The 26,515-nt window shown below is 39.7% G+C and overlaps 1 long non-coding RNA gene across 1 annotated transcript in view; it reads right to left on the bottom strand.

Annotated features, from left to right (window-relative positions):
- Positions 1–605: 605 nt before the first annotated feature.
- Positions 606–26,515, bottom strand: part of LOC123000200 (uncharacterized) — an 86,772-nt gene continuing 60,862 nt past the window's right edge. Inside the window, exon 3 of the long non-coding RNA XR_006408039.3 lies at positions 606–1,118. This is a non-coding gene — a long non-coding RNA (uncharacterized LOC123000200). The remainder of the gene's footprint in view (positions 1,119–26,515) is intronic.

Raw genomic sequence — 26,515 nt, 5'->3', positions numbered from 1 at the left:
ATCTTAGGGATGCGGGCTTCTTCTTTAAAGATTTTATTTATTTATGTGGCAGCCAACCAGCGAGAGAGGGAACAGAAGCAGGGGAGTGGGAGAGGAAGAAGCAGGCTCCCAGCGGAGGAGCCCGATGAGGGACTCCTTTCCGGAGCGCCGGGATCACGCCCTAAGCCGAAGGCAGACGCTCAATGATGCGCCACCCAGGCGCCCGGGTTGTGGGCTTCTTGATTTTTCAGCCTGCCTTCTGTGTTCTGGGGGAGGGGCCTGCCGCGCCGATACTCAGGCAACCCTGTTTGGGTAGAGTCTCCGTGTCCCCTGCGAGGAGGGATGGGGATGGGCACTCCCTGAGCCGGTATTTCCAGGCTTTTGTTCTCTGGCGGCTTTCCCTGGCGGTTTGCTGTGCCTCTTCTGAGAGTCAGAGCAGCAGCGGCCAAATTTCAGCCTCTGTCACAGAACAGAGGGATTGCGGCCCGTTCTCTACTAATGTTCTGGCCACTTTAACTCTGTTTCTGTTGGTGCTGCTCAACCCTGCAGCGCCCCGGGATGTGCGCCCCACACCCGGAGTCCCAGCCCTCACTTCCAGGGCCGGCGCGTCTCTGTCCTTTGTGTTTCTAATGCCGCCAGCCGCCAGCCGCCAGCCGCCCCGCGCGCGCTCCCGGATCTCCCGGTCTCAGTCTGGATCCGGTGAGCGCACCAGGATTCCGGGGTTCCGCGAGATGCCTGGTGGCGCGCGCACCCGGCTCACGGTCTCAGTCTGCTGTTTTGCGGGTGCCGTCCGCGAGCCCCGCCCGCTCCCCCGTGCAAGTGGCTACCGCTTCCGGGCGCCCAAACGCGGCGGCTCCCTCCCCCTTCCGTTTATCTTCCGATATCTGTGCACGGTTTCATGGCTCCCCGCTTCGTACCTCAATACTCAGCGCTGGAGATGTTCATTTGTAGAGATCCAGATGCGTCTTCCTGCGTCTCAGGCTGGTTCCGTGTTTGTTTAGGCTGGTCTGGTACCTATCCAGCTCGACTTGGAGGACCGGCTGAAAACGGTGTCTCCTACTCCTCCGCCATCTTAACTCCACCCAGGACATCTTTTAAACCTGAAGGGACAATAGAATTTGTCCCACAGCAGCCAAATCCTGTCAGAGGGTGAAAATGAGAATGTGGTCAAGTCTGTGCTCCACGTAGTGGTGATTTTGTTCCCACCAAGGTCATTTACTTGCAGCCCTGGTAAGACCTTCACAAAGTAAATGTCCCAGGGCTTGGGTGTCTCTGACGAGGAGCACAGCTACTGAGAAGAAAACGGTTGAGTCTGTCACTGCTGACTGTGGTGTTCTTCCTGGGTGAGGAGACATGGTGGACACGTCAAGCAGGGAGACAAGGTGAAGGGCAGGGTGAAGAGGGAGAACTTAAAGACTCCTAACTTTTCTAATGAGGCCATCAGCCTCACCCTCTGTCCATTTTTTATTTTTTTGGAAAGATTTTATTTATTTGAGAGAGACAGAGTGAGAGAGAGATCACGAGCAGGGGGGGTAGGGTAGAGGGAGAAGCAGACTCCCTGCTGAACAGAGAGCCTGATGTGGGACTCGATCCCAGGACCCTGGGATCATGACCTGAGCCGAAGGCAGCCACTTAACTGACTGAGCCACCCAGGAGCCCCTGGCCATTTTGCCACAAACCTTCCCTTTGGGAATTCTTCCCTACAGAGATCCTCAGGCTTGCTTTTGCAGAACTTTGTACCAGCCTTAATTATTTTTAATTCACACAAAGCACCTTCTTGGGGGTGGTATGCCAGCCACACTTGCAAGACTTCACTGTAAATGCTTATTTTAGTCTAGTCTTAGCTCATTTTTAGCTACATCATCGCTCACTCTTGATACGGAAAAGAGGAAAGTACCTTAACAAGGGGAAAGTTCTCGACACAAGTACAGAAGACAAAATATGTTTTAGGTTCCCCAGTCAGCACTGTATGGGCCATCTTATTTGGGAATGCAGATGTTCCAGACTTCACTTTGATGAATCCTAAACTGAGCTGGAAAAAGCAGAGAGCCAGATTTCCAAACTTCCTTCTATGAATATTGTCAAACGCTGCCTTAGTAAGAGACGCCTCTGAGAAGATCCGCAGTGTAAACCCCACTTTGACTTTTCCCTCCATTTTTAATGTGTATTTTTTTTTTTAGGACAGTTCTAGATTTACAGAAAAATGGCCTCTAGTTGACCTCCAGTGACTCTCCCATTTCCAAATTACAGAGCCCTTGCTCTGTCCCAACTTTTAGGGAGCTGGTTTCATTTTATTTGTTTCATCACAATCTGCAATCCTTTCTGGGGTCCTCTGCCTCAAAGATTTTTATTTGAAGACATTAAGGTCCACTCTTTGTGCTTTAAACTTCTATGGGTTTTCACAAACATATAACAGGAGGTCCACCATTATGACCTGCTAGAACACGGTGTCGCCACAGTAAAAAAGAAAAGAAAAATACCCTGGCTTTCACCACTTAAACTCTCCCCTCCTTCCTCCTCACCCTCTGATAACCAACAGTCTATTAACTCTATAGTTTGGGCTTCTCCAGAAGGTCACAGAACTTGAATCATACGTATGTAGCCCTTTCAGTCTGTTTTCCACTTAGAAATATGAACTTGAGGTCCATATTTTTTTTGTAACCTGCTATCTCATTTGTTTTTATCACTGAATAGTCCACGGCATAGACGTACTACAGTCTGTTTATACATTCACCTATTGAATGACATCTTGGTCGCTTCCAATTTTTGATGATCACGAAGGAAGCCCATGTGCAGGTTTTTGTGCAGATATACATTCTGAAACCAGGACCGTGATTACTGGTTTGATAACGCTAGGTTTAATTTTGAAAGACACTGCCAAAACGTATTCCTAAGTAGCTGTGCCATTGTGCATTTCCACGAGCTGTGAACGAGGGTTATTTTTTCTCTGCCTCCTCCCCAGCAATCGGTATAGTCAGGGGTTTTGTTTTGTTGTTTTGAATATTTTTGCCGTTCCAATAGCTGTATAGCCCTAGCTCATTCTGATCTGAAATTCCCACCAACCAATTATGTTCAGCATCTTTTCATATGCCGTCTGTGTACGGTCTTTGGTCAGGAGTCCGAGCTCTTTTGCCAATTTTTACATCGGGTTGTTTACCTATTGCTGAAGGTAAGAGTTCTTTGTATATTTTGGACACGAGTTCTTCATCAGGTGTGCATTTGCAAATATTTTCTCCTATTCTGTGCTTGTGTTTCATTCTCATACAGTGTTGTTCAGAACAAAAGTTTTTAAGTCTAATGAAGTTCAACTAAATTCTTCTCTCCTGGATCATACTTTTTGCGTTGTATCTGCATACTCCCCACCAAGCCTGACATCATATAGATTTCCACCTAGGTTATCTTCCAGTTTTGCCTTATACTTAGGCTTAGGACCATTTTGAATTAATTTCTGTGAAAGATGTAAGGTTGGTGCGTAGATTCGATTTTTTTTGCATGCGGATGTCCAGTTGTTCCAGTACCATTTGCTGGAAAGACTAGTCTTTCTCCACTGAATTGCCTTTGTTCCTTTGTCAAAGATCAGTTCACTGTATCTTACGAGTCTATTTCCGGCCTTTCTATCCCACCCGTGGATCTCTGCACCTGTTCTTGTACCAATACCACTATCTGAATTACTGTAACTTTACATTAAATCTTGAAATTGAAATCTTGAAATTAGACTGCCAACTTTGTTTTTCTCAAATAATGTCTTGGTTATTCAAGGTCTTAACCTCTCTCACTTTTGAATCATTTTTTCAATATCTACAAAATAGATTGTTAGGATTTTGACTGGGATTGCATTAAAACTATAGATCTAGTAGGAAAAAAATGACATTTTAATAATACTGAGTCTCGTTATCTATAACTCTATCAATAACTCACCATTTATTTAGATCTTTGATTTATTTCACCAGAATCTTGTAATTTTCTGCATATAGATCTTGTACATATTTTGAATTTATAGCTCATTTTTTTAAATGTTAAATGGGTTATTTATTTTTTATTTATTTTTGAGACAGAGAGAGAGTGCACATAAGCAGGGGGAGGGGCAGAGGGAGAAGACGACTCCCCACTGAGCAGGGAACCCAATGTAGGACTCCATCCCAGGATCCTGGGATCATGACCTGAGGCTGAAGGCAGACACTTAACCAACTGAGCCACCCAGGTGCCCTTATTTTGAATTTATAGCTCATTTTTTATTGTTGCTATTATAAATGGTATTTTAAAATTTGAAATCCGATTGTTCATTGCTGGTATATAGAAAAGCAATGAACTTCCAGACATTTACCTTATAGACTGGGACCTAGCTATTCTCACTTATTTCCAAGGGATTTTTGTTGCTTCCTTGGAATTTCAATTTTTTATATAGTCAATCATGTCATCTGCAATCAGAAATTTATTTCTTGCACCCCAGTAAGTATCTCTTCTCTTTCTGCAGTCTTACTGCATCAGCTAGCGCTTGCAACACAATGTTAGAGAAGTACTTTTCATCCTGTGACTTATTTACAACTGCAAGTTTGCATCTCTTAAATCCCCTTCACGTATCTTGTCCGGCCCCATCCCTCTCTTTTTGCAACAAGTTTGTCTATATATTTGAGTCTGTTTCTTGTTCGTTCATTTGTGTTTTTTTGGATTCCTCATATAAGTGAAATCACACGGTATTTGTCTTTCTCTGACTTATTTCACTTAGTGTTACTACCTTCTAGGTGGGTCCGTGTTGTGGCAAATGGCAAGTTTTTGTTTTTGTTTTTTTTAAGGCTGAGTAATATTCTGTTGTGTATATACACCACATTCTTTATCCATTCCTCTACTGATGGACATTCAGGCTGCTTCCCTATCTTGGTGATTATACTAATGCCTCAATAAACATAGGGGTGCATGTATCTTTTCAAATTAGTGTTTTTGTTTTCTTCGGGCAAATACCCAGAAGTAAAATTAACAGATCATATGGCATTTCTATTTTTAATTTCTGAGGAACTGCCGTACTGTTTTCCACAGTGGCTGCACCAATTTACATTCCCGTCAACAGCATACAAGGGCTCCTTTTTTTCAACCTCCTCGCCAACATTTGTTTCTGTGTACAAATGTCAAATCATTATTGTACACCTGAAACATGTATTTTATGTCCACAAAAAGAAAAATGATGAGACATCACGCCTTGTTTCCAATTGCATCCTTGTTTCCAAAGCATCTAGTTTCTTGCAAGTATTATGTTAGCTCTAGTTTTTTTGGAGATTATTTTCACTTTTAAAATTCTGTGTTTCCCAACTTATTTGACCATGAGGCCCTTTGACTGAAGTACATCTATTAATATTGCACTCAACAATGCTGTTCCATGGAACACAGGAAAAATCTCATCATGGTAATAATTGTTCAGGAGTAACAGGTCAAATTTACCTTCAGAAGAAAATAAGATCAGTTCTAGAGAGAGATAAGAAAACACTGGAATGGTTTTATGTGGTTGCCAAAACAATTTGAGCTGGTACATTTGTATCTGGGGTTTTATTCCCGTGGTTTCTAACCTTTATGTCTACCTGATGCATTTATTCATAAAATGTTTGTTTTACATTGTCAGGATTAGTGTGAGTTGCAAGAATACAAAGATGAATAAGGCATAATTCTTGCAATGGAGAAATTCACAGTCCAGTGGAGAAACAGAAATTAATTCCCAAGCAGCCCACCTGCTTGTATGGAAAAGAACACCTCAAAAGTTCCCCTCAGAAAGGACTCTTCAGGGTAAATAACTATGAGTCTCATACTCCTGAGACCATTAGCTTTTGCTGAGGATTTTTTCATTATGAAACTTTAAAACATACAAAAAATATTTTTCAAAAATAAAGTACCCATTATCTGCCACCTACTTAAGAAATAAAACAGGATCAATATTCTTTTTTTTTTTTAAGATTTTATTTATTTATTTGACAGAGAGAGAGACAGCCAGCGAGAGAAGGAACACAAGCAAGGGGAGTGGGAGAGGAAGAAGCAGGCTCCCAGCAGAGGAGCCTGATGTGGGGCTCGATCCCAGGACTCCGGGATCACGCCCTGAGCCAAAGGCAGATGCTTAACGACTGTGCCACCCGGGCGCCCCAGGATCAATATTCTTAAAGCCCATGTGTACCCCAACCCCAAATGTATTTAAATTCCTTTTCCTTGCTTCAGGTAACTGTTATTTTCATTTGGGTATTTATTTTCTCTGTGAATGTCTTCATACTTTATTCGGTGAATGGGTGCTCCTAAATAATATATACCATTTTGGCACAACTGTAGATTTAATGTATAGGATGTCATAAAGGATAAAGCTTCTGCCACTTGCCCTCTTCACTCTATATTACATTTGTGAGCCACAGCCCTACTGACAGCTCTAGTTCATTTTCACCACTGAATAATGTTCCATCGTATTAACGTAGCACAATAAATGCATCCATTCTCCCCTTGATGACATTTAGGTCGTTTCCAAGTCATTGAGATTTCAAAAAATGCTGCCAGGAACATCATTACACATGTCTCCTGGGCACATGCGCCAGAGTGTCATTCATCCAGAGCTGCTACCTGGAAAGGGACACGTAACCTGACCTTCACTACTTTTTATTAAATTGCTTTCCAGAGCAGTCGCTCATTTTTTTTATTTTTATCAGTCCTGGGTGAGTTCCCATTTCTTCCTGCTTTTGCCAACACTTCGCCGCCAGCCCAACAGCTGAAGCGGTACCTGTTGTGTTCGTTACTTGAGAAGCCGAGCGTCCTTACACGGACGAGCCGTGGAGTTCTTTTCTGTGACCCTCCAGTTCACAACCTCACCAATTTCTCCTGTGATGTGATCTCGTGGTCTAGATAGTGACTAAATAGGATTTAAATATCTTTCCCACAGTCAGTACTTGCCTTTTGGCTTTGTTTGTATGTTGTGATATGCATAAGCTTTTCATTTTGTATAATCAAATGTACCATTCTTTTTCCTTATTGTTTACTCTGTCTTAAGAAATCCTTTCTTGGACTTGGGTCACATAATCCCATATTTTCAATCAAAGCTGTTAAATGTCACTGTCACATTAGGTTGTATTCCATCTAGAATTGATTTTTGCAGGACTGAGGCTGCGATAAAATCCTATTTCTTTCTAGGGGCCGACTTGTTTTCTTAGGGCCTTTTACTAAGATGTTCATCTTGCCTCAAATGATTTGTCAAAGGAACTATGTCACTTACCAATTTTCCATATATGTGTGTATTTTGGAGCTCTTTTAATATATCCAATGGTCCTATGTTTCTTCTTTTAACCCTGCATGCCTAAATCACACTCTTATTTACTAAAGCTTTTTAATAAATCTTGCTTTCTGGAAAGAGAAATTGCCGTACCAATTTCCTTTTCTAAAAATTGTCTTAGCAACTCTCAGCCCTCTTCTAGTATTTATTAAACCAGGTTGATAAAGACTTTCTGAAACAATAAAACTAGCATTATATAAAACATAGGTTGATCTTGGAAGAACTGATATATTAATATTAAACCTTATTATCCATGCACATGGAATACATTTCCATACATATAGGCCTCTTAAAAATATTGTCAGCAAAGTTTTATAAATCTCTCCTTATTGTTCTCATACTTCATTTTTGATGATTCATTTGTAGATATGTTATATATGTGACTATGGTACATAGTACATATCTGTACTGAATTAAGTTTTGTTGCAGGTACGTATGAAACCAAATTATTTTTGTTTCTTGATCTATGTTTAGTAACCTTGCTGAGCTCTTATTAATTTTCAAAATTTGTACATTCTCTTGGGTTTTCCATGGAGACAATCCTATCCACAATTACAAATAACAGTGGGTTTCCTCCTTTCCATCTTTCTTCCCATGATCCGGTTTTCTTTTTCTTACTATAATGGTAGGACTTCCACTGTAATATTAAATAGAGGTGGGATAATGAGAAATTTCATTTTACCTGATTTTAAAGGAAATATTTCTAAACTTGTTTCATTAACTATGAGTTTCCTTTAAGTTTTTGGTATATGCCATTGGTCTGGTTAAGGAAATTCTTCCTAATTCTAGTTTGCAAAGAATTGTAAAGGTTCATTTTTTTTAATTAATGAGAGAATGCTGAATGTTATCAAATATCTCTCTACACTTGTATAGATGAGGTGAATTATTTTCTAAAGATAAACGAAACTGGCACTCTTGCTAAAAACTCAGTTTTAACACAGTATATTATCAATTAGTATCATTGCACAATAATGCTACATTAATAAGCCACCCTGAAACTCACTGACTTCGAGCAGTAATCATGTACATTGATGAATCATCATCAGTCAGCTGGGGAGACTGAGGAGGCTCTGGTTCATCTACAGCACCTGAGAAAGCTCTGCTAACCTGAGTTTGGCGTATGTCTGCAGGTCAGTTGACATAAACCAGGCTGGGCTAGGCAACTCTAACAGGTGCCAATCTAAGTTAGCCAACTAGCTCTGCTCCACAAGACCTCTCTCCTCCTCAGACCAACAGGTTAGCCCCTGCACGCTCTTCCCATGATGATGGCAGAGGGACAAAACACCACTCTATTGTACAGGCTCATTCTAAGCCCTTACACATCATGTCCACCAAATTCCCACTGACCAAAAGAAACACACACACACACACACACGGTAGAAACTCAAGTCAAATGTTGGGAAGTGTACTCTACTTTTTGTTAGAGAAATTGTGCGGTTATGTGGCAAAGGGTATGAATATTGGAAACAGTGAAGAACTCGGGGTCATAATGCAATTGACCACAATGTATTATTTTTGGAATATATTGCTTGGTTTTATAGGATGCAAAAATATTTATTAAATACATAATTTTAGATTTGTCCTTTTGTGGCTTTGTGATGGAAAAAAGTTCAAATAACATTCTCTTTTATCATGACAAATGTGAAAAAAGTGACTAGTGCAAATTTTCCCATACATCTAGGACCTGAATTGCCCCCAGAGATTTGCCAAAGCCAGGAAACTTCTTTTCTCTATTAATTCTTACATTTTTTTAAAGAAATTTTCTATGCTCCAGGAACCAATTTAACTTGAAAGTTCTCAAGAATTTCTTCACATATTTAAATAAAAGATGTCACTATGGGGGCGCCTGGGTGGCACAGAGGTTGGGCGTCTGCCTTCGGCTCAGGGCGTGATCCCGGCGTTATGGGATCAAGCCCCAGATCGGGTTCCTCCGCTATGAGCCTGCTTCTTCCTCTCCCACTCCCCCTGCTTGTGTTCCCTCTCTGTCAAATAAATAAATAAAATCTTAAAAAAAAAAAAAGATGTCACTATGGGTGTATCAGTCTGAATCAGTCTAAGTTCAGTCAGGAATACAATCTCTACTGCAGTATTAAGGGGCTTAATATACGAATTGAGACAAACCTAAGTGTTGTAAAGGGACAACTTTTCTTGCTAAACATTTCCCACATAAAAGACCTTTTGACTTAGCTGACCCATTTCACAAAATGGGCTCAGTCTCACAACAAGACACCATTAACAATAGTAACAAAGAATGTGTAGAAATGAACCCAAAAACGAAGGCATAAAGCCTTTCAGAGAAAATGTTTTAGTTATATTAAAGGACAGAAAAGAAGTTAGAATTCAGTGATACACTCATTTATGCATGAGATAATTAAATATGGCATAGAGGTCAATTATCTCCCAAATTAATCTATAAATTCAATACACTAGACATAGAAGTAGCAGAATAAGGCTGCAAGGATTAAACAAACTCATTCTAAGGTTTATGTGAAAGAAGAGCCAAAGTCAACTTTGAAAAAGAGCAAGAAGGAAGACTCTACAAGCCATTAACATATGTTATTACAGCCTAGTAATTAAAAAAACATAGGACACTGATAGAGAAAGTGGATTATTTCAACTAGCACACTAATGGCACATAAGAAAAACAGACCAGTGCACGTGAAAGCTTGAGGTATGATAAAGATGGTACCACAAGGCAAGAAGAAGAGCTAAATTGCTCCGTTGATGATCTATAAAAACCAGTTCACCACACGGAGAAAAATGGAGCAGGACCCTTAATCTTTAAGCACGTGCCAAGTGCCAAGTAAATGAATTAAAAATGCAAAGATAAAGATAAAACCATAAGTCATAAAGAAGATAATGTGAAAATATTTTTCTGGCCAAGGTTGTAGAGAAAGCTGGAACATTTATTCGAAACACTATAAAGTTTAAAAAAAGAGAGAGAGAGAGAAGAGTAAGAACGAATGTGACTATATTAAAACCAGATTTCCTAAAGAATATTATAAAATCATGAGCAGATAGATGGCTTGGAGAAAATACTGGCAACCTTACAACTGATGAGGGAATACTACTTGATTATAAAACAAAACCAAACCAAAAACGAGTTCTTGACAAGTAAGAAAAAGACAAGAAGCACAGAAAAAAAAAATTGGAGGAAGCGTAACAGATCAGGAAAGAATCTCAAATTCACAATAGAAAAATACTAACTAATGCAACAATGAAAAGTCAATGTACACCCACTAGATTGCAAAAAATGAGGAATTTTTTTTAGGATATTGGGAGTTGTGGACCTGAACACTCATGCACTGCAAATGGCAACAATAATGAACTCACCCAGCCATGCTCGAATGGCAGTGTCCCAGAAGATTAAATATCTGTATGTTTTATGACCCTGTGATACCCCTCCTGGAGCTCTGCATCTCAGGAAATCCTCTCAGAGATTCCTAAGGGTCTGTATACGTTCAAGTGTGCTCATCATGACACTGTCCATACGAGAGGAACTGGAGGTGTGCTTAAAGTCTATCATCAGGATGAATGTGATAGAGCGTGGAATACTACGAAGCTCTAAGCAGCAGCAAACCAGATGCAACATATGGTGTTGACCAACCTTTAACACATTATGAGCAGTGAGCAGACTATTAGAATGGGATTTATGGTGCAATACCATTTAGCTACATTAAAACCAAACACAATCATGAATCAAAACCACATGCTTTACACGGATATGTGTGTACTTAGATGTGTGTATATATACAGTTAAATATATAAATATGTATTTAAGAATATAAAGCAAATCCATTAATAGGGAAAAATAAGATAAGTAGGAGTAAAGCCTTGCATGAATTGACCATGATCGTGTGATATGTACACAGGACTATGATGAACTCCATTCTCTGCCTGAGTTCCAGTAGTTAGAAAAAGGAGAAAAGGTGCCTACGTTGTCCTTACCCCTAAGGGCACTCAAACATACCACATAATGACAAAAATCCTCTGGTGCAAAGTTAGAGACTAGAGGAGAAAAGGCTGAATCCAACAAATTTTCTCTGGATTTTGCAGGATTTATTTTCAACAGACCAAGATTTTAGAGAATTAAATTTCCCCATATTCAAGGTATCAGGCTGTTTTAATCCAGTCATGGTTCTTTCAAGTATGGCAGAGGCAAAGATGGGTTTGCTCATACCACCTCACTGGACAGTACTGCTTCACACAGTTGCATGAAGAATGTTCCCCATGAGGTTATACAACACTTCTGCATCCTCATAGGGATGAGCCGATCTATTAAGACGCAACTGATAAATGTTTTATTCTGATGATTGTTCACATCCTGGCCAATCTTCCAGCTATTGTACCCATTAGCAGACAAAAGGGCTGACTGCTGAAATTAGTTAATGGTTCCATCCTAAAATCATTTATTACTAACTTCTGCCTACCCATCCCTCTCACTCACTTCTGATACAGCGAATACAGGCAGGAAAAAGGCGGTGATTGGTTACAAACCTGTGTCACAAAGTCGGATTTGCTTTAATGCTCTTGTTTTGAATTAAGAAGGTCACGTCAATAAATGTTACTTAAACTAGAAGGAAAAAAATATTCAAGAGAAAGAGAATCGTGAAAGTCCCATTCTATTACTCACTGGTCAGACCCTTGGAAGAACTATGTTTTGTTCTGGAAGTCAGTTTTTAAGAAGGACTTCTACAACTGATTCCTATACAAAGGAAAATGAACGTGATGGTTCTAAGATTGGAAACCACATCAAATCAGGAACCAAGGCTGTTGGTACCAGAAAAGAATATTTGACGGAGAACACTTTAAATGCAGGTGTTTGGATTCTACTCTTACTGGGGTCTCCAAAGATCTGCTGGGTTTAACCATCTTACACATTCTCAAACAGCAAGTTGTTTTAGTCTGTCTGACGGATGGCAATGAAGAGTTAAGTATCAGATTAGATCTACTAAGGGACACTTCATGGACCCCTCCAGCCCCAACTTTCAATGCATCTAAGACAATGTTTTTAACGTGTAAAGGGAAATGAAGATGCTCTCTTCATAAGTGGCCTAGGCACTGGATTTGCAAATCACCACTTCTTCCTGGTTCCAGATGGGATGAAATAAAAGATTTTCCCCCTCATCCAAGATTTTATTGCTAGCTTGACTCTGCTGGACACATATAACTGAGACTTTAATATCTGCAAAAACCCAAGAACACGATCTTGGAATGAGTCACCATTTTTTATGGCAGAGGCTGCCAATGAAGTCCCCAATCAGAAGTGGTATTTGCAAAGCGGGGGCTGTAGTTGGAACAACGTACAGGGTATTTCTGAATTGTCTGTTTTCCTCTTTTTTTCTAAACTGCCTGATGGTCTATCTACAGCACATTAGGACTAGGGCTTAATAGCGCATTTTATCAAAACCAGCTATAAAGCCTGATGGAAAAGCCATGCAATTTTTAACTAGCTTATTCAGGAGTACTGTCAAGATGGAAATCATGAGGATTTAGGTTAGTAGCAAAACCACAGAGAGCCAAGAGAAGCACAGTTTCTGGATCCCTGTCAAGAAGAGGTCACTATGGCAAGCAAGGCCTTTATACACAGCCATCACCAAAGACAGAAGCTCTGGGGGCATTTTTCCAAAACAGGACGGAGAGTAGGGCCCAAGCACTGTTCACTCTAAACCCAGTGGGACTCACGGGTCCAGTCTGCACCATCTTTTCATCTATGCCAAGCTGTTTGCAGGGACCAACTTCTAATCTGGCACCTCTCTCAATGTGTTTCATTCACTGTCAAGGGTGAAAGTATTCAGTTTGTTAGCTTTCGTGGGCAACCAACCAAGGAAGCAACTGTTAACTTCTTTACACGTGCCAGGCAACTATTCAGCAGCAATGATCTCTATCATTTTGCTTGAAGAACATCCTTATCTCAAATAAATAAATATTTTGAAACCCAGAAACTGGTAAGGCTTTATTTATGCATTTATCTGTGAAAAGAAGCAAGGCAATGGGAACAGAGAAATCCCCGTTCAGGTATTGCCTGAGCCAGGAAATCTTCCTTTTCTCCTTGATTATATTAATATAGCAGTAGTTCCTGCAAGGATGGTACCACCCCCTAGGGGACATTTTAGGAATTTGTGGGGGGAGTGGTTTTCGGTTTTTTGGTTGTTTTTTGATACAAGTAAAATACTGTACGGTGACTAACAAAATAAATAAAGTCACGGCAAACCAAAAAAAAAAAAGAGAGAGAGAGAGAGAGAGAGAGAAAAGAAAGAACCCTAACAGTGTTTTTGGATTCTACAATAAGTTGCCCCATCCCACACATTGAAAATTGTATACCCTGCAACTTCTGAACGTACCACAGGATTTTCTAACGGGTAGAAATCTTAATCCAAGCCAAGAACCTAAACTACATCTTACATATAAACAGAAAGTGTATTTCGCATAATTTTAATATACTTCGAGGTTTCCAGGAATTTACCACGAAGACAAATACTCGGTTTTGTTTAGAGGTTTACAACAGTTGCTCATTTAGAAAACCATGTCATTGACAGCAAGCCTCTTCCTGGTCTCATTCTGAATTCCCAGCTGTCACATTCAGAATGATTCTACCTCTAATTGTAGGTATCTGACTACTTATGCATTGTAACACATTTTACTTAAAATTAGAAAATTATTTCTTAGGTTACAGTTAAGGAATTGTACAGATCGCTTTTAGACACAAATCTTTTCAGGTGAATATACTGCAAATATTTTCTTCCAGTTCATAGCTTATCTTTTCACTTTCTTAACTGCTCCTTTTGAAAAGTAGATGATCTTGATAAACCTAATTTATCTTTTTATTTAGTGTTTTTTGTATCCTGTCAAAAGGTCTGCCTACCCAAATTTCACAAGTTCATTCTCCCGAAGTTCTTTGGCTTGCTTTCTAGTTGTATGGTTTTAGTTATGTGTAGGTCTAGGATTTCTTTTAAATATGTTTTATGTATGGAATGAGGCAGAGGTTAATTTTTTTTGCATATGGATATGCAGTTTCAGCATCATTAAAAATGTAAAGCTTTTTGTCACTAAAGTACCTTGAAATTGGACAAAAATTAATAGATCACAAATGCATAGCTCTACTTCTGAACTCTGTTCTATTTTCTCCTTGCATAAATACCATGTTGCCTACAGTGTCTATGTTGTCTTAACATCAAGTGGTATGATTCATCTAACCTTTTCTAAGATATATGCATTTCTGCATAAGTTTAAGCATTATTTTGTTAATTTCTACCAAAAAAGTGTTCGGATTTGATTAGGATGGCCTTGAATGTATAGACCAAGTTGGGGAAAAATGGGCATCTTTACAATACTCAGTCTTCTGGACCATAAGCATTATTTTTCTCAGCATTATGTTGTAGTTCTCACTGCAGAGATCTTCCTCATCATTTCCATGCATCCTAAAAGTATTTCATGACGTTGCTGTACCCAGTATTGTTTTAAATTCGGTTTTCTAGTTTGTGTGTAGAGAAATGTAGTTTTTGAATATTAACCTTGTACCCAAAAACCTTACTAAAATCATTTACTAATTGTATTTTTTTTATAGATTTCTTAGGATTTTCTATTATAAACAATCATGTCATCTGCACATAACAGGTGTTTTCTTCTTCAATTGCTATACCTTTTATTTCTTTTACCTCTATTGTTCCAGAGAAGAACTCCAGATCAAAGTGAAATAAGAGGAGTAAGAATAAACCTCCTCACTTGGTTACTCATCTTTGGAGTAGAGCATTCAGTATTTTTCCATTAAATTTAGGGTTAGCTGTAGGTTTTTCATCTATGTACTTTCTTAGATTGAAGATATTCTTTTCCATTTGTATTTTGAGAGTTTTGGCGTAAGTAGAGGCTGCTCTTGTCAACTCTCTTCTCTCCATCTCTTGGAATGACCGTATACTTTTTTCTCACTGACTCTATTAATGCTGTGAATGCCACTGATGGATTTTTGGATGCTGAACCCACTGCACGTTCCAGGGATAAATCACAAGTGGTCATGAGATTTTATCCTATTTATCTATTGTTGGATTATCCTCTTCTGTGGACTTCTGCATTATTAATTATGAACATATTAGTATTAATGAAACAATATTAAGTACTGGTCTTTATGTAATGTCCTCATTTGATTTTAATATCAGGTTTACTGATAAAATGAGTTAAACAGTAATATTACCTCTACTTTCTGAAAGTTTATATGGGATAATTGTCTTTTGTCTTGAATGTTTGTTATCATTCACCAGTGACCCCAACTGACCCTGGAATTTTCTTTGCTGTAAGGTTTCAAATAACAAATCAATTTCTTCAGTCTTCTCAGATATAGGGCTATTAATGTTTTCCATTTCTTCATGAGTTCATTTTTGGATTTGTGTCTTAAAGAACCACAGCTTCACCAGAAGTCTGACTAGTTTCTCTGAATACAAGGCAGGACTGTCCTTCTCTGGCAGATTCTCTCCCCTACCTACTCTGAACCTCAACCAACCTCAGCTATTAATGTCTCACTCACTTCAGAATGACCAGTCTTTCTGGAATTTAATTTTTCTGAGATTTGTGTCCACAGATTTCAGATTTTTTTAAAGGTGTAATTTTGTTTACTTTGTAACTTTTGTTTTGACGGTGAAGGTCTATTACTTCTGTATCTTAACAGAAAACAGAACTCCATATATAATTTTAAATTTATATTTTGTGTATTATAACGTATGAACTTCAAGATAGGAAGAATTGCAAAATATTTGTTATAAGAGGGGCACTGGTACTGGCAAGTTTAAGAATTAACAAGTTTGAAAGACATGATTTTGTGAGAATTATTTTGTTTTGATTTCCTCATCTATAACATGAAAATAGTAAGACCAGCTTTCTATTTCATGAGGTCTGGCCATATTTCATGAATACCTGGGATTTTTCTAAACTACCTATACCAGGACCTACCATCCTAAAGATTCTGATTCATTGGTCTATCATAGGACCCAGACATCTGAATGATCTAAAATCTCCTAGGCTGATCCTGATATATATTCAAGGCTAAGAATCCCCGTCATGGGGTGTGTGAGGTTCAATAATGTAATATATGTGAAAGTCTTCCATAAACTGTAAACTATTAAAGAACTGCTTATTGCTTTAGAATGAGTATCTTATTTTCATAAATGCAAGAAAATACGACCTGGCACCCAACAGGATGAACATGAAACATAATCATGCCACAGGAAAAATTCCTATCAAGGTAATAATCATGTGTTCACCTGTAGGGAAGAGAATTATGCTGAAACATCACTAAGAGCAAAAACCAGAAATGAATTCCATCATCTAAGAGAGAGAACACATTATCACTTATCACGTGATTCATGAATCTTTCAGGAATCTATGCGTGCAACTTAGCATGTGAAAAATTGTAAGTTTCTTTGTTTCTTTTTTCATTCCCTGAATCTGACCTTTGCACACAATCTCTCTTCTGTTTAGGATCTTTTCCCCCACAGCTCTCATTATAGTTGAATTTTACATTCGTATATGCAGTTATTAGGCTTATGTTGCTTTCTTTCACCAGAGTGTAAGTTTATTGAGGGAAGAAACGTCAAGCTTACCTGCACTGCAATACCTGATACACACTAGGGGCTCAATAAATGTCCACAGAATCACTGACTCACTGACTGACGCCTTACTCAGAACTTTTGGAATGTATATTGAGTAAGCATTTCTTCCAGATTAAATTTTAGTTTATAAAGACCACCACTTGGATTTAGATAAGCTTTTCTATATTAGTATCATGCATTTGAATATAGATAAGAAATCTTGGGAAGTCTGAATCCATTTCCTTTTCCTACAGTCACAGTGACTATTTTCTTGTGCTAGCTTAGGAGGAGTTGGGAAAGACAGGTCTGCAGGGTGGGGAACGTGGCTCTGGACTCAGGCTGCCTGGATCAAAATGGCAACTCTGCTACTTACTATCTATAGGCTCTTGGACACACGTAACCAGGATAAAAACAGCACCTACCTCATAATGTTGTTGGGAGAATTAAGTGATTTATATATTCACTGTCTACTGGAAATCTGCAGTTGGATGCATTACAACCATCTTAAATTTGGAATATCCAAAACCAACTTCCTGATTTGGTTTTGGATATTCCCCCCAAACTGCTTTGCCCACTGACTTCTCTAGGTCATTAAATAACCATCCCATTCTACCTGTCCTTGAATGTCTTGAGTTTTTCATGCCAAACACCTTGGAATCATCCATATCTTGTTCTCCTATGAAATATACAAAATATCAGCAAATCCTGCAGTTTCTTTCTTCAAAGATAACCAGGACCTGATCACTTTTTATCACCTCCTCACTACTGCACTGACACTCCGGATTGTTGCAATCATCCAAAATGATCTCTGAGCTTCCACTCAAAAAGGCACCCAGAAAGCCTATTCTCAGCACAGCAGGCTTTATATTCCTATTAACACTTAAGTCAGACCACAGCACTCCTCTGCTTCAATCCTTCTGGTTACTTTTGAAGTCCATTCATAGCCTTCCAAGCCCTCTCTATGGCACCCTTATTTGCTGTCTGACCTTGTTTCCTCCTTCCCTCCCCCCACTCAGCACTGTTGTTGCTCCGGTCTTCCCAGTTTCTTTTTTCGTTTATTTTTTTATTATTATTATTATGATATGTTAGTCACTATACAGTACATCATTAGTTTTTGATGTAGTGTTCCAGGATTCATTGTTTGCGTATAACACCCAGTTCTCCATGCAATACGTGCCCTCCTTAAAACACTTCACCAGGCTAGCCCATCCCCCCACCCTCCCCTCTAAAACCCTCAGTTTGTTTCCCGGAGTCCATAGTCTCTCATGGTTTGTTTCCCTGTTTTCCCTTCCCTCATTTTCCCCTTCCTTCTCCTAATGATCTTCTCTGCTATTTATGTTCCACAAATAAGTGAAACCATATAATTGTCTTTCTTTGCTTGACTTATTTCACTCAGCATAATCTCCTCCAGTTCCATCCATGTTGATGCAAATGTTGGGTAATCGTTTTTTCTGATGGTTGAGTAATATTCCACGGTATATATGGACCACATCTTCTTTATCCATTTGTCTGTTGAGGGGCATCTCATCTCCTTCCACAGTTTGGCTATTGTGTATTTTGCTGCTATGAACATTGGGATGCATGTGCCCCTTCTTTTCATTATATCTGTATCTTTGGGGCAAATACCCAGTAGTGCAATTGCTGGGTCATAGGGTAGCTCTATTTTTAACTTTTTGAGGAACCTCCACACTGTTTTCCAAAGTGGTTGTACCAACTTGCATTCCCACTGTTCCTTAATCACTGTAAGCCTGGCTCCATTCTAGGGTCCTTGCCTGCAAGTCTCTTCCACCAGATATTTGCATGGCTTGCTCTCTTACCTCCTGCAGGTTTTGATTCCAATGTCAAGTTCTCAATCAGACCTTTCCTGGCCACCCTACTTTCAAGTGTGTGTTTATCAACACTGCAATGTTTCCTAACTTTCCTGCTTTATTTTTCCTCAAGCACTTCTCATCATTTAATACACTACATAATTTGCAAGCGTATTTATTGCATGTTTCTCTTCAGCCTTACCCATTAGACTATGAAGTCCATGAAAAAAGGGATTTTTCTATTTTTTTTCATTCTTGTATTCTAACTGCCCAAACTGTGTCTGGCAATAAATACTCGTTGAATGAATGAGTGAAATAACACATGAAAGGTATTCAGCACAGCTTCTGACCCTCAGAAAAATCTTATAATTTTAGTATTTTTATCTGTGTTCAGCCTCCTAGTTTTCCAAAGGCAGTGAAGCATATTCTAAGTTCTTGAAAGAAGCAGGAAAACTTTTATCCCTTTACTACAGACCTTAGCACTGTGTTTAGTTGGGCATAACGCTCTGGAATTCCACAGGCTACAAGTTAGCTGTACCTGTGAAGGCTGTTACCCAGCCCAGGATACACTTGGGGAGGAGAAATTTAATGTTCTTCCTTTCTTCAATAAAAAGCCACTTCCAAATCCCATCAGCAGCTCCAAAACCCTCACTGACCACTCATTTCCCCAATTCCCCCTCGCTCTAAAATTTCCCCACACCCATGTTACAGTTTGGTGCTTTAGGCATAACTTTTGTCAGGTAGATCTGTTTCTCCAAGTAGGGGCATAGGAAACCTACAATACACCCCAAAATAGGCACTTTCTGAAGTAGTAGCTGAACAAGAGCCTTTTAATAATATTTTTTTATTATATTATGTTAGTTACCATACAGTATACCCCTAGTTTTTTATGTAAAGTTCCATGATTCATTGTTTGCGTATAACACCCAGTGCTCCATGCAATACGTGCCCTCCTTAATCCCCATCACCGGCTATCCCATTCCCCCACCCCCCTCCCCTCTGAAGCCCTCAGTTTGTTTCCCAGAGTCCATAGTATCACATGGTTCATTCCCCCTTCTATTTACCCCCTTCTTCTTCCCTTTCTTCTCCTACCGATCTTCCTACTTCTTATGTTCCATAAATGAGTGAAACCATATAATTGTCTTTCTCTGCTTGACTTATTTCTGAGCAAGAGCCTTTAAAAGGCTGTTTAGTGGCAGAAAATCAACTATGCAGCTAAATTCTTAATCGAACAAAAAGTTAAATATATTTTTTAACAGGTCCACATAGCTTCATACAATCAATTTCCCTTCATTACTTACATACTTCTCTGAAAATTGTGAACAAAACCCAACTCATACATCATCCTTAATATAATTCTTTCCAAATCTAAATCGAAGGACATAAACCATCTTCAGACAGTGGCATTCCCTCTTGAACTCAGCCACAGAAATTCAGAATTAACAAAATCAGTCAGAATTAACAAAATCAGAGTGTAAAGGCTTCTAGGCCCATGACTTTACTTTCATGCTTGCATTCTTACAATTTCAGAACTATAAAATGTCAGCATCTGAGATCATCCACTCCGAATGCATCATAGGAGGAAGCTGAGGCTTTCCCGTTGTCACAGAGGCAGCCAACAGTAAAAGAGATTGGGGCTTTGGTTTCATGTCTATAATGCTTGTTCACCATCCAGCACCCACTCAAGCATCAGGTACCGGCCTCATGATGATCCCTGAATATTAAGCATTATCATTGCACAAGGATGTCCGAGTTCATATGGGTTACAAAAAGCAAAGCAATTTATTTCAACTTGTTCCAAGAGCTGCAGTGAATTTCCACTTGATGTGAGGCCAGAGAGAGAACTATGGACAAGAGAGCATGCTTTGGATTTAGCTGAAAGTTCAGAAATCTGAAGAAGTACAACATCCACTTAGGACATTGGCTATAGCAATGTCATTGTCTGGTTTTGATTACATAGGAAAGTAGGACCTAATCCACACTGCATCTGGGATGATAGAAGTAACTTTTCAGAAACAGCAAGAATGGTACTTTGTACAAGACTCATTTTATCAGGGTAGGGTACTAAAAAATCCACAGAAGCTGACCTTACATGCATCTGATGGCTCTTGATACAGAAATACATTAAGTTATAAAATTGTTATTACAGACTATACTGCTTCATTACAGAAAACTGCCTGCTATCTTTGTAGCAATTTGAATGGGCCTTGAAATTTCTAGCAGCAAGGTCATCATCTAGAATCGATACACAAACAGTAATTTCACATGCTCTCCCACAAGAGCTCTTCAAGACACCCTCTCCTCTGCCTGCGTTTTAAGAAGCAGGACAAGAACAGCTATCCTAGCCCAGGGAGACGTAACTGCCAAGCAGGAATTCAGCGTCACAACACAGCTAAGTTTCAGTGGCACATAGAATTACTATCCAGTTTCAAGCGGGCATGAGTTTTTCTTCGACACAATTCTGTAAGTTCAGGCTTCCAGCAGTATTACTCACCCATGAAAATGAGAATTACCTGAGGAGAAAATAACTGGGAGGATTATTCTTCGATGAGATTAAGTAGGGCAACCAAGTTTATGTATTAAGGGACAAATCAAGAATGAATGTAGTGAATACCTTTTGAAGGTATGGGTTGTACATTATGTTTGGGGATCCAAAGACTGGATAGAACACAGCTCTCACTTCCGAAGGAATCCAAATCTGGTTGGGGCAACGGTATCTAAACAAGTGCTAGAATCTATTGGGGAAAGCTCAGGGTCTGCTGTCACCCCAATCTGGGACCGAATTCAGCTTTGCTGATTTTTAGCTGGGAAACCTTAAGTTTCTTCACTTCTCCTAGGCTTTAATTTTCTCATTTATAAACAGGATGCCTCCCTTTGGAGATACTCTGAAGATTAAAGGGGATAATGCACGGAAAGGGCTTAGCACATCTCCAGGTATTAGCATGCAAGATTACCACCATGATTATTACATGAGGTACAAATAAATACTAGTACATAGCATCGAAATACAAGCAGTGTGCCATGACAGCAATTTATTCTGCCTGATGATGAGACCTCTGCTCTGAGCAACACATGCCCTTTACAAAAGCAGTACAAATCACACGTACTGAGAGATGATTATTACTCTGAAAAGGTTCTAAACATGAGATTATTACTATTTCAGATCAAAGTACATTGGCTATGCAAGGGGTAGCCATTTGTCTGAAACTACCACCTCTGTGACTGATGAGAAAGGCAAATCTATTATCTGCAAGGTAAAATTGTCTAACAGAAGTAAATCACAAGGAAACCTAATTTACCTCATAGTAAAATTTGTTTTAAAATGAATCTGACTCATGTTAGGACAAGAATCTTCCAGCAACACTAAATGATCTCTTCATGAATTCTCACCTGGAAGCTCTCCATAGACCCTGTCTCAGACCACTCAGGCCACTGTGACAAAAATAGATTCTCAACATACAAAGTCAGACTCTTTATTACATGTGGTACATTTGTAATAGTTAATAAACCAGAATTATTACATCTTTTTAAATAAAGTCAGTATTTATCTAGATTTTGTTAGTTTGTGTCTAATGTCTTTTCTGTTCCAGGATCCCATTCATCATCTGACATTCTGTCTAGTTGTCCTTCTCTTTAGGCTCCTCTTGGCTCTAGCAGCTTCTCATGCTTTGTTTTTGATGACCTTAGCAATATTAAGGAACAGAAGTCAAGAATGCTATAGGATATCTCTCAAGGTTTTTCTGATGTTTTCCTTATTAGACTGGAGTTATGGATTTGGAGGAGAAAGACCACAGAGCTCAAGTATCATGTTCCATTACATCATATCAATATCCACATGATTTATCATGCTATCCAGATGATTTATCACTATTAACATTAACCTTGATCACTTGGCTGAGGCAGTGGTTATCAGGTCTCTCCACGGTAAGGTTCCTCATTTGTCCGCCCTTCCTGTACTATACTCTTGGGGAGAATACGCTCCTAAGCCCACACTTTGGGAATGAAGAGTTATGACCACCTCCTGCAGGGCAAGAATCTACATAAGTTGTTTGGAATTCTCCCACAGGGAGATCTCCTTATGCTCCTCCATTTATTTATTTTTTCAATCACTGGCTTATGTCAGTATGGACTACTGGATATTTTATGCCTTCTGTTATATTCCAAAATTACGTAAGTTTTTGCTCAAATTGTACAAGCTTTGGCCCTTGCGAGCTTTTCCAGTTAGTTCTTAGGTCTCCTTGACATACCCATTTTATTTTGAGTCCTTTACTTTCTGGCACCACCACATACTCCAGGCTTACCTCGTCTATTTCTTTTATGGAGACTAGAATTAGAAACATTAAAAGTATCTACGGTTCTTGTGGTTTTCAATCTCTGTATTCATAACAACTGGGGCTGGACAAGTCTTTATCGTGGGAGCTGGAATGTGCATTGTAGGGTGTTCAGCAGCATCTGTGGCCTCTACCCACCAGATGCCAATAGTACACCCACCCCCTCACTCAGTTGTGACAACCAACGTTTCCAAGACATTGTCAAATGTTATAATTACTTTAGTCCCAAGTCTGAAGAAAGCCCTTTGATTTCCAGATATTTAATGAAAGTCAAAGACATCTTCTCTTTTGAAAATCATTTTCCAAATAAGATCTAAATTAAAATAGAATCCCACTGACCATTAAATCAAACTGTGTCAAGAGATTCTCTCTTTTCTTACATTTTTAAAATGTATCCTCACTTTGAAAATTCCTTATTCTCTGTAGCTTTTATTTCCACTTAATAAAAATGTGATTTTTCTTTTTAAATGGGTTAACTTTGCTAGTCGCTTGCTGACAACCATTTACTGATGTTTGACCTACCACTTTCCTATCAGATGAGGGTTTGCTGTCTATGGAAGACATTCTGAGGTATTAGGAGAAACCAAATCTTCTAACACCTTGATCTTGGACTTCCCAACCTCAAGGATTATGAGGAATAAATTGCTGTTGTCTAAGCCACCCAATTTGTAGTATTTTATTTTGGTGGCCCTAGAGCAGATTAGTGCATCCTCAATGCTTTTTTAATTTTTGTGATACCAACCACATAGTACATTCTAGGACAATTCTAAACATGTTGGTTTGCCTACATAGGTTGACGAGCTGCTTAATTAAATGAGCTGCTGAATTAAATGGTCATTTGATTTTCTGTTGAATTCTCAACTAGGAAACTGCATCATAGATATTGTCTATATTCACAAATCCTAAGATAATACTGTCCATTAGAAATGACCATTGGTTGAAACTAAGTCTCTTTTAACAAAGGTCTCAAGATTCTCATAACAAAAAATCATAGTCTTGGGGTGCCTGGGTGGCTCAGTTGGTCTAGCAGCTGGCTTAGTTTTGGCTCAGGCCATGATCTTAGGGTCCTGGGATCAAGCCCTGCATTGGGCTCCATGCTCAGCAGGAAGTCTGCTTCTCCTTCTCCCTCTGCTGTTCCCCCTGATCGCTCGCTCTCTCAAATCTTAAAAAAAAAATAATAATAATAAAAATAGCCTTCTTTTTCTAGTTCAAAAAAAACAAAACAGTAACAATTGAACCTTCCTACATGTCCGACGCTGGGCTCTGTGCTTGGCCACTGGTGAAGTCACATGAAACAATAGGCCTCTCCACAGAAGAAATACCTTTAATCTGGCTACTGAGATGGCTCCCATCGTCTGGCCAAAAATACTTATTGTCAGTTTTAAGTAAACTTGAGATCACAATTTTACCTTACTGCTGAAATACAGAAGCAATTGACCTTTCTAACCTGCATAGTCCCCAAATAGTGGACTATCAGTCAGTATTCATAGTAGGCCACAGCTGGGAAAAGACACCTTTCACAGAGCTGTGTTCTTTTCATCCCTGCTTGTGAGTTTATTCTTACTTCAGTCTATCTCTTTCTAAACTTGGTCAGTGATACCTGCTACCTGATGCTTTCAAACCAACATTCCAACTTTTGCTAACTTACTCTTTCAGTGCGTCAGATTCAGTAGTCCACCTGCTTCCAAGGCACAGCAGTAGTTGTTTTACCAAGTATTTTTCACGGCATGACAAGGGTAACCAGCTTTGCAGACTATCACATCTTCTTGACCAGTAAGCCAAGGCAGCTCCACTTGTAGGCAACAAATCCTGTAATGGTCATGGTTCAGCACAAGAAAAAGGAGCCACTCTAGGGATTTGCAACCGGAAGGGATTTTGTACACGCTATTCTAACAAAACCAACGGGTCACTCAGAGTAGCAGTGTCAGGACCTCAGGAGAGCTTGAGAGAACTGAGCTCTCAGGTGTCAGAGAAACTGACTAAAGCAATGAGCCAAAATGGAAGTAACAATCAAGGCTTCAACCACTTACTATGATAATACAAGCAAGAGGTTAACACCAGAGGAAGTGCTGACTCTCCAAGGCCATTCTGTTTTCTCCTGTGGAAAGGTGCACGGGTAGAGGGTCAAACAATAGACCAGTACATGGGGTAAGCCCAGGAGAGGGCTTAGGGAGAGGGGGTTGAGGGTGGTCTCACCGTTGAGGAAACTCCAAACAAAAGGCTCCTGCAATTGTACAGACTCTGGCAGCAGGGGAGTAGAGTGGGAGGAGGGGAGCTGGGGGTAGAAACGTACTGGGTATTAAGTCAGAACAGGGGAAAATATCTCCAAGGCTTCTTCCTTCTCTCCCCTTGTAAGATGGCCTCAGCCGAGGCACCTGAATAGGACCTCAGCAAGAAGGCTCCAGATAAAGAGACTTCTGAATGAAAGCCCCTGGGCTAGGAATGCTAATATGTTTAAGAGCATGGGAGGGGGGGGCTGGGGGGGGCAGTCTTGACTGCAACTTCCCTTAGAGGGAGTAACATCCTGGCTGTGTACCAAATCTTGTGTGTAGGTGGTTGGGGGGCTGTTTTCCCTGAGAAGTCTGCCTGGTAAAGCCTTTGTAATTGCCTATGGTAGGGCTGGGGTGGGGGTGGGGGTGGATCGCGACTAGGTTTTTTTTGGGAGGAGCCAGACTCCTCCGCACCGTCTTGGCAGGGCCTTCAGGAATCAGAACTGACCTACCAGGAAAGCCACTGTTGCTATAGAACCACTCGGTGTTCTAAATGAAGGAACCAACCGACGTGTGTTATCACCACTGCCACCACTGCTACCACCACAACAGTCCCTAGACACCCAGGAGCCTGGAGACTGTTACAGGATAACCTCATTTCTTCACAGTCTAGCTTTCCACAAACCACCAACTAAAGGAAGGTGAAGATGGAATGAGCTTGAACAAGGTGTCAGATGAGGCTTCTAGGTTTTAAATGTTATAATTTTCAGCATTTAATGAGCACCTATGTTTGTCTCTGAAGAACAGAAAAAGGCAGGAGACAGCTCTTGCCCATGAAGAAACCAGAAATCTAGATTTCCTGAAGACATTCATCCCTCAAGCATCTATGATCTTAGACTGTCTTTACAGTCATATTGCACAATATATCTGCCACCACTTAGGACTTCTCTCCTCTCTCAAGACTGCTGATAGCGTTTCCAATTCTCCTCCCACCACCAGGCAGAGTAATTTCTAAACCTGATACCAAGTAGATCAAGTCTCTCCATACACCAGAAGTCATATTCTTCTTAATACAATCAGGACCATCAATGGCATTTTCTCTTATATGGCAGCATGACTATTATATACATGGTCCAAAGAATAATTAAGTAACTGGGGACGGGTTTCTGTTACAATAATTATGGGAAGTAAAGACCTCTGACTGAAGGAACCCCACTGAAATCTTTAATAAAGTCTGAGGAGAACTATTTGTCATGCAAAGAAACACTGAGTTAAGGCAAATACCAGCTTAGAGTAAGAACAGCAACGTCCCCATCTTCAT

Source organism: Ursus arctos, unplaced genomic scaffold (assembly GCF_023065955.2).
Source record: "Ursus arctos isolate Adak ecotype North America unplaced genomic scaffold, UrsArc2.0 scaffold_7, whole genome shotgun sequence".
Taxonomy (NCBI): domain Eukaryota; kingdom Metazoa; phylum Chordata; class Mammalia; order Carnivora; family Ursidae; genus Ursus; species Ursus arctos.
This window is presented reverse-complemented; position numbering and strand designations above follow the sequence as displayed.